This window comes from Thunnus maccoyii, chromosome 11 (genome assembly GCF_910596095.1).
Source record: "Thunnus maccoyii chromosome 11, fThuMac1.1, whole genome shotgun sequence".
NCBI classification, from domain to species: domain Eukaryota; kingdom Metazoa; phylum Chordata; class Actinopteri; order Scombriformes; family Scombridae; genus Thunnus; species Thunnus maccoyii.
This window is the reverse complement of record NC_056543.1, coordinates 27,862,995-27,872,138: the sequence shown is the minus strand read 5'-3', so window position 1 is coordinate 27,872,138 and position 9,144 is coordinate 27,862,995. Positions and strand designations below refer to the sequence as shown.

General features: G+C 35.5%; 1 long non-coding RNA gene across 1 annotated transcript; it reads right to left on the bottom strand.

Annotated features, from left to right (window-relative positions):
* Positions 1-1,421: 1,421 nt before the first annotated feature.
* LOC121906622 lies at positions 1,422-4,918 on the bottom strand. The gene is made up of 3 exons (XR_006098691.1): positions 4,830-4,918; positions 3,044-3,147; positions 1,422-2,431 (listed from the first exon to the last, which is right to left on the bottom strand). It is a non-coding gene; the product is annotated as an uncharacterized LOC121906622 (long non-coding RNA).
* Positions 4,919-9,144: the final 4,226 nt, after the last annotated feature.

Genomic DNA, 9,144 nt, shown 5'->3' with positions numbered 1-9,144 from the left:
TGAAAAATACTGAATGAAACATATTTACTCTACCCCGATGACATCACACCTGCACCATCTTTTGTTTCAAGCCCACAACACAGATCATATGTATTGGTGTATACAGCAGGTGTAGGAACCACAACACAAAAGTCTAATTATATACACAATACACATTAAAGATGTCATATTGCTTTAGACTGAAGTCCAGCAGGATACATAATATACAATATGATCGACATTGTGTCATAAAGCCCAATATTACATTCGACAATTAAGTCCACATGCAGCTGGTCTATAGACACAAAAGACAGTTCTGGGGAACCTTAATGCTTGGAGGTGGAGGTTGTGATGGATGGTAGGTGTACAAACGGTCCTGTCTAACAGTCAACGTTGGTTCCTTTGAACCATGAAGACAATCCTTCCTCAACTCCAACCAAGTAGTTTTAGTTAAGTAAACAAAAGAACAGCTGTCTCTCATGTCAAAGCCACATGGTTTGCTGACCCACCTGTCCACCTGAACTCTTCCTCAAGTCACTTGTACAAACAACCAGTGCTTTTATTTTTCTGGTGAAGACAGTCTCAGATCTCATCCAGTAGATTGTCTAGATTGAGATACAGGATGTTCTGTTTCTGTCACATCTTGCCTGGACTTAAGGTGTTTTTTTGGTGTTATGTTGTGTTCTGTATGGTCTCCTGGTTTTGCACGTTTGTTTAGTCCCTCGGTTCATCACTGCATCATTGGTTTGTTGGGTTGTGTGCTTGGGTTTGTGTTTGGTTTTGGATGGGTTAGTGTAGATGGCGTTGGGTTTGTTTTCTGGGTTTTTGTTCTGTTTCCCTTGTGTGTTCATGTACTCCTCCACACCTGCCCTGCATTTGGACTCGTTAGCCCTGCCCTGCTGTCTTCCCCACACCTGCCCTGTGTTAGCCTCGTCAGCCCTGCCCCGCTCCCTGTGTGTCCTCAGCCAATCAGCTCCCTGTATGTTCATTCCCCTCTCGAGTTCTCCACCCATCTCCCCACCTGCACCTCATCCCTTTGTTAGTTCAGTTTCTTTAAGTTCTGGTTTTTCTGTTCAGTCTTTGTTGGATTGTTTTGTGCCGTTCCTTCTGCGAGTTCTGTTCAGCCCTATTTACCTGTCCGTGACCGTCCACTATTAAAGAGTTTGTCATCATATCTGCATTCCGGTCTCTGCGTTTGGGTCCACTCCTGCATCTCCTGCTCCCTGACAGTTTCATTGTTACAGTTGTTTTCTTCACTTAGTGCCTGTTGAATACAGCATGAGAGTGTGGTGAAAAGACAGATCATCTTTTAACCAAGTTCAGTTTTGAATGAATGAAATCCCATCTGTAGCTGACCTCTCACATCCCAGTAGAACAGGGTTTTTCTGCACAATTAATGATAAAAGAAACAAACACTGAAAAAAATTAATTGTTTAAAAAGATTTTAATTGTTGTGGGTGATCCAACTCAAGGGTTTCATTATAGAGCCACAGCAATCCTCAAATCTACCTTTAAATCATATCATTAACTTCTTTTCAATTCAATTTTTAAAAAGATTTTAATTATTTTCATAAATGTATAAAAAGCCACAACCAGTATCAGCTACCAGCATTACAAAGGACATCATGACAAACGTCTGACTCCAGTACAGTGCTTATATGTTGTAATTGACTGACTTTATATTGACTCATCTGTTGAATAGTTTTGGTTTACAATTCATCTAAAATAATTTGATAATTTTCTCACAACAGCAAGTGTTTCCTGAGTGAAACCACTAATTATCAAGAAAAATTCACAAACACTGATGGCCTCTGCTAAAGAGATCTGTCAGCTGCTGAACACACTTCATTTAAAAATTTTCAGGAAAGCGTCATTTGATGATATAATAAGACATAATTACACAAAATCTATATTACATTGTTTAATTATGATATGAGGGATGTCATAAGAAATGGTCTCAATCAGGCTTTTTGCAACTTTCAACTATCATGAAATCTTTAGCTAAGACATTAATCAAAATAAAGGTTTTTATGAATCTGTTGCATTTTGCAGAGGTTTGGTTTTGTTTTATCTGTCTGCGTCTTTTAGTTGTTTGAAACATTGGACATTGGTTAATGAAGCTCTTCTGGCAAAAGCTGTAAACATCTAATTTATAGAAATCTCTTTAAAAAGGCAGAGCAGAAGCAAAAGGTCATCAGCACAGCAGAGAAAAGTTTTAAATTCACACACATACAAACTGATTTGCCTTTTGCAAAATCATAGTTTGCTTTGAAAAAGCATTTTTACATATTATACACCAGCATTTTTCTCACAGATCCACCGCAGAGAAGCATCACACGACAGATCATTCCAGTTGTATTCAGTTTCCTTGCCAGACCTGATATGTACACAGTCCTCTTCACCGACCTTCGGAACTCCATTTCCATTATCAGGCTGATTTGTTGCCCAGTAACTACAGGTCAGTGAACAAGAGAATCGTGACACTTAATCTCTGACATGAACACAGTCCTTCACTGGAACATAAAAAAACTGAATGTGTCTCATTCTATTCATTGTACTTATTCTTCCTGGCAAGAAGTAGGGTTGTAAATAATATTTCTTCACAAACATCACAGAATGGAATTTATTCTATCTTGCATGATGTGCCTTAGTATAGTTTTGAGCTATAAAGTAACAAATTGAACAGGGCTGCAGGTTCACTGTAGTATTTTTCCTAAATATAAATTTGCAGTCATCAAATAGCAACAAAGGAGCCTCCTGTATAAATAAACACCCCCATAGTGTTCTGGTCATCAGTTACAGTACTGTACAGTTGGTGAAGTGTAAAACTTGACTGTGGACCAGAAACTCCATCTCAGATACACCATGAAATGGTAGTTTGGTTTGATTTTTTTCTCATCATTATCATTTTGCACTGATGATTTAACCAGAAAAGCTTCAGACCAACCTGGAACTGCCAGTCACCTCACATTGTCTGTGATAGAAGATTTAATACATATCACCAACCTCTAATATACAGCAGTGTTTGTGTATGTTGTCAATAAACAACCAACTGAAGCCAAACCTTAAAGTCAGTGGTGTTCCATCAATCCATTTCCAGGTTCCCTCTTCGTCTCTGTCAGTCAAACCAATCCAAGTTGCTACCTCAGTGAGGTTTGACAAGAATGTCTGTTTTCAAAAAAGGGAAAAAAGTCATATTATTTATATTGTTGTTTGAACAACAATATGCAGTTTACATAGGATTACTCTGAACATATTTGATAAAAATCCATTTAACTATTATTATTATTGAAATATAATAATAATATAATCATTATCATCATATTTTTTTCTTGTTTGATAAACTTAAATTTTAGATTTATTTAAAAAAACTTTTTTGAGGTGCCCTTTTGTTTTTTCAACATCTCACTTGTACAGTCCTTCTTTAATCCTTTAATGCATTATGGGTTGTTGTGTCTTGTTATTTGTACAAATAGATAAACTAAAGAAAAAAAAAACAAAACAAAACAAAAAAAATATTGACAGCACAAAGCTTAGTAGAAGCTTGTGGTGTAACAGAACGTAGTTGATCTGTGATCTGTATGAATCGCTTCCCACAGTTCAGCATGAATGTGAACCGCGGATAAACTGCAAAATGTAATGTCTCATTGGAGACAAAGTAAACAAACTGATGTAGCTACAAGTCATGGGCAGACAGCGTGTCACTAACAGGATTTTGAAGAGCAACAACCAAACCAGCATCTAGTGGGTCCGTAGTGACATCTGCAGCTATGTTAACATGATGTTTAATGTGCTGCAGCTGAGCAGCTAATTAGTGATCTAGCTGCTGACTGACATTAGCGGTGCACTTTTCCCTGGTGAATGTTTGTTTGGTGGCTCATTCAACAAGCTAAACTGCAAAACAAGACGTGTGCTCATGTTTGTAAGTTATCATCAAGTTTTGATGATGTGGACACAGGCTATTTTTTCATTCACTACCATGATTAAAAGAAAAAGGTATCATGCCTCATATTGCATTTTAATTTAACAATTTCGTACTGAATATTTGATATATTTTAAGGTTTTATTTAAACATTGGAAATTTGAATATTTTCACAGAAGACCACTGGCAAAAGTTCCTTGCTTTAAGTCTTTTACAGAATAAATGGAAAGCAAAGTTATATTTGTCTCCTTTTTCTTTTTTCTCCTTTCCCGAAAAATGATCCGATCTGTGACTCAAAACCATGATACGATCTGAACTGTGAGTTTTGTGATCTGTTGCACCCCTGGTGGGAACTGATTCCCCCAGACTGACCTGTATTTGTCCTCATTTACAAGCACATTTATGTAGTGACTGCTAGTGTTAGCACTATTTGAATACTTATTAATAACTATTTTTATTTATAAACTTCATCTTTCTCAAGAATCAGGGAATAAGAAATGTCATTAAATTGTGCATAAATTACTGTATACAGAACTCCTGTTGCCAGACATCATCATGTTTTTTCTTAAACTGATACACAGATTTGTACTGATTAAATACTTGCAGTGTATGAGTGACTGCTTCTGGAGTTTGATTAAAACATAGTGAAAGGTTAAAAGAATGTTAGCTAGCTTGCTAAAGATGAAATGAAATACTTTGATTTTAAGGCAAATGTGCAAACTTAAGAATACCAGCAAAACATGCTACAGAGCAGCACAAGTTCATTCAAATCATTTGAATTATTGTTGTCAAGGTGTTGAACACCAATGATCCATATAAATCAATTAATTACTTAATTAATAAGTAAGTATTTTAGCTTTTTTCAAGGTACAGGAAGATTGCAATTAGGCATAGCTTCTTTGCAAGCATACAAACAAACACTCTGTACCTGTTCTTCAGTGCTGTCTATAACCACCAGATCTGCTCCTTTCTCTCTGCAGTCCTGTCTACCTCTTGACCAGGAACCAGACTCACTGGAAAGGAAATAACAGGAACATCTGAACATCCTCCATCCTGCAGGACAAGTTTTCTCTGTAACACACAACATTAGAAATTAGACAAGAATCAAGTCTGTCTGTTTCCAAAGTATGAGGGTTAAAACAACATAACATGTGACTAGAGTTGACTTGTTGATATTCTACCAACTATGGAGCATTTCTGGTGCGGATTTTTAGCTGCAGTTGAATGTATGAATACAATTTTTGTGATTATTGCATCTTTCAAATTATTTTGATGACATCAGTTTTTATTTGAAGATAATGGAACAAACTGTTGATTTCAGCTCATTCTTTCTGTGTCTCCATGTCAGATTTTGAGACGGGATACTAATACTGGATGACACCACAGAAATAAACACATAAAGGTTTATCAAAATCTCAAATCTCAAAATCTCCCGCTCACTTTCTTTGACAGCTAGTTTGACTCACTGTTGGATCATGAGCTCAATACTGAGGTTTGGCCAGCAGATGCGTCCCTTTGAATGTATAAAATGCTTTGAAACCATTCTCAGCAGTTCTTCCAAAGCGAGTGGCAAAAGCTTTGTGTCTCCAATCACAACATGTTTTAAATCATCATACAAGGATCTCACAAAGCTCAGCTTTCACACCACCAGATGAAAGTAAAATTTGAATCAACAAAAATTCATGTAATACCACCACTAACATTACATTTGAGTCAGAGTTTTGCACCAGGTAGCTCAAAAAAATCGTCAATCCTTTAATCCTTTTATAAAACTTTAAATCAGCCTACAGTTAAACCAGGGATCTTTGTGCTATTAAGCAAACATCTGTTTATCCTAGTTAAGGCTAACCTGACTTGTTTTTTGGTCATGTGAAAGTAACAAATAAAGTGTTGTTAACTGAGTGTGTAGTCTGTTGATTATAGGTCAGGTTTCATGTTACATTAACAGGTCAAGTCAGGTGCAGGTCTCTAAAACTGGACTTGTGAGTGCTTTGTTTTGAATAAGACAACCAGAGATTGTCTGAAGTACTTCTGAGTAACGTTGGACCAGTGGAAGAGAAAGCATCCTTCTTCATTAAAAGTATACACTAGATCAGTAATTCTTTGTTTTTAATAAAATAAAAATATCTTAGCTATTTCTTCACATATATTAAACGCAAGAAAAAATGTTAACCTTCCCACTACAATCATAGTTTTATTATTGTACACAACATATTGATACACAACATATTGATCTTCCATAAAAACTAGTTTTCAATCAGGATCATTTGTTATGATTTTTGGCTACAGACCAAAAATATGACAACCTGAAAGGTGCCTTAACATTTGGGGATGCTGTCTTAAAACACAAATAGTTAAGTAAGAAGTTAATTCCGTGATACTGATGTAGGATACTTACTATGCACTTTGAAAGTTACACAACATTGCTTAACATTAACTGTTTAGTTGTTGTTGTTTAATTGAACTATGTCCTGATGACATGGATCAAATAAGGTGCTTGAACGTATGATATAACTAATGATATACAAGCCAGTTTATGCGAATTCACTTTTAAGTCAGCTTGAACCCTCATTTGGGTTGGCCGGAAGTGCAACACACTAGTACAGATTATTTTTCACTGCATATACATCTACCATGGAGCATGATCAAAAACTTCATAGATTGTTTTTTTTTTTTTAAATAGCTAAATGTAGCTGGGTAAAATAAAGGTAAATGTGGGTTGAGTGTCAAAGAAAAAAACACCATCATTTGATCAAAGTGCAGAAAATACTCAAAGGAGTGATATAGATTTTTATTTTACGTGGTACTTTGTGCAAAACATCAGCATTAAATACGATATCGGCTGAATATGTGTGAAGGTTAAAAGTGTCCAGGCTAAGATCTTTTGTTTTGATATTTGGTTGAAAAGTGAAACTTTTCTAAAAGTCACTGTAAATGTAACTAGTTTATGTATTAACATTAAAATCTGCCTCCAAACAAAAATATGTTCTGCTTATTGTTGCTTCATTTGGATGTTTGTGCTTCTCACCTTAAATCTGAGTTTAAGGCAATTTTAGTGGCAATTTTCAGGGTTGAACAAAGTTGATTATATGTGATATACATAACTATTTGGGTAACACTTCTTTGACACCAATGTCTATAATGCATCATAAACATACTTAAAATGCATTATACTCTGCTTATAGCAGTGTATAATTATAGTTATAAGCACTCATAAATGTCATAAAGCTTTATATTAATAATCATAACATAAAGCAATTTATTATAATCTATAAGGTTAAGTATCATAATACTTCATTGCTGGTCACACGCTGACATTTTTTTGCAAGGGTCACAGTGTTTTATAATTCTCATAGTTGGAATACATTATAATCATCTTGTAATGCATTATAATGTGATTGTAAACTACTCTAAGTGGTCACTGGGTGCTTTAAGTGGAGTAATGAAATTCCTGAGGAATAGGTAGATATAATACATTACAAGCTGGTTATGAGTCACTATAGGTGGTTGCTTGCTTTAAGTAAAGTGATTTTGGCACATTTTGCATTGTAACATGCTAAACTTACTGTAGCGTGTTACTAATGTCACATTTAGCATGTTAGCATGCTATTATTGGTTAGAATGCTAACATGTTAAATGTTGATTGTGTTTGGAATTTCCTGATGACAAAAAATATTTTAAAATGTTTGAAGATGAGTAAATACAAGAACGTTTCCACATAAAGTTACAACAAACTTCTTGATTGAAGATAATTTGTATAATTAAGAGGACAGATTTCAGGCAATTAAGGACAGGCAATTAAAACTACAAGAGACACTGACATGCTGATTTATAAAGGTTTAAGGAACAAAGTTATCCAAGAGCTAAGAGAAGCAATTTTGGTCTACATTGTATGCAATTTGGCTTTAGAGCAAATCATTCCACCGAAAATGCTACCTTGCACTTAATAGAGCAAATTAAATCAAGACTTGACAAAGGGGGAGTAGTTGGTGCTGTATTTTTAGATGTGCGTAAAGCATTCAACACTGTCAATCATGATGTTTTAATATCAAAACTCTCTAAATTTAACTTCTCATCTAGAGCACTGGCATGGGTGTCTTCATATTTATCTAACAGGAGACAATGTGTTTAAGTTGGTGACTCACTGTCCAGTAACATGAAGTGCACAATGGGTGTACCACAAGAGTCAGTGTTAGGTCCTCTATTATTTAGCCTGTATATTAATGATCTCCCTCAACAGTGTCATGATGCAGAACTACAAATGTATGCAGATGACACTGTTGTGTACACACATGCAAAAACAGCTGAGTTAGCTGCTGCTAAGCTAACAATTGCATTGGAAAGGATCACATATTTGCTTGATCAATCATGTCTGAGTCTAAATGTAAACAAGACAAAGGGCATGTTTTTCTCTAAGACTATGGTACAACCTCCTAACGCTGATATTTTCATCAAAGGTGAAAAAATTGACATAGTTACTGATTTTAAATATCTTGGTGTGACACTGGATCCAAATTTAAACTTTAAGAAACATGTTAAAAAAAATGGTTTAAACCATAAAGTACAACTTAACAAATTTTAGACATATTAGAAACTGTCTCTCTTTGGACGCAGCCAAGATATTTATGCATGCTATGATTCTTTCTTTCCCATATGTCTTACTGCATCACATGTTGGGGGCTGGCTGGAGAAACAGCCATAAGACCTCTTGAGTCTAAAAACTCTGGACAAAAAGCCAATGCATTTCCATCACTGTAGGGTACTGGAGAAATACAATTTACTGAGCTTTGAGAATTTTAGATTATTCTCAAATTTGTGCCTAGTTTATAAAATTTTAAATGGTCTGGCCCCTCCTCCACTATGTGACTTTGTGTCCACTCGCTCAGTAAATTCTATTAGATCCTCCAGAATATCCTCTACACAAGATTGTACCATACCATTTCATCACACTGCATTTGGGCAGTCAGCTTTCTCTGTGAAAGCCACAACTCAGTGGAATGCCCTACCTGATGATATGAAGAACTGTAGTTCAATCAATACATTCAAGGCCAAATTAAAAAATATACTAAAGACCAATCAGCTGTGTGACCACTGAGTCTGAACTCCATCTATGGTCTTCTCATTAGCGCAGGTAGTCTTGCTTTTAATTTGACAAGTTTATATTATTAATTTCTAATTGACATTGTGGGTGTATGTGATGTGCTGTTGTGTGTAGCTTTGTATTTTGTATGGTGTGTTCTGTG